The sequence below is a fragment of the Meleagris gallopavo genome, chromosome 17 (assembly GCF_000146605.3).
Source record: "Meleagris gallopavo isolate NT-WF06-2002-E0010 breed Aviagen turkey brand Nicholas breeding stock chromosome 17, Turkey_5.1, whole genome shotgun sequence".
In the NCBI taxonomy this organism is placed as follows: Eukaryota; Metazoa; Chordata; class Aves; order Galliformes; family Phasianidae; genus Meleagris; species Meleagris gallopavo.
Window position 1 is genome coordinate 4,792,794 of NC_015027.2, and position 552 is coordinate 4,793,345.

A 552-nucleotide genomic window follows, 5' to 3' on the forward strand; every position below is an offset into this window, starting at 1 on the left:
CAGACGCTCTGCTCCATGGCGCCGGGCTCCGTGGGGCCGTGCCACGGAAACACAAAACCTTGAAACGGTTTAACAACAACAAAAAAGATTTAAAATGCTTCATAGGACTGAACCCGATTTGGTTTTCCTTGGCAGATTGGAGGGTGGGAGCTGCCATCCCCGCCGCGCAGGACGCGTCTGCTCGATGCGCTTTGCACGCAGCTGGGGGAGCAGGGAGGGCGTGAAGAGCCATTGCTGAGAATATTGCTTGTCCCTTTGGTGGCAGAGGGCCTGGGCTCCATCGGTGTGGAAGGAGATTCCCCGTGCTGCCCACAGACGGGCTCGGTTGCTTTAAGTGCATTGTTTTCTGAATGGTGAGAAAAGGCAATTGTAAATTGTATTGGTCTACAGGGTATATTTTTGATACCTTCGGTGAATTATGTTGATATTTTACGCAAGGAAGGACTTAAACAAAACACAGTATTACATGCTGTAAAAGAGGTTCTGTTCTTACACGCAGGCTTTGATGTGTTTGTCCATTGTATGGAAATGTTAAAAAAGAAAAAACAAACA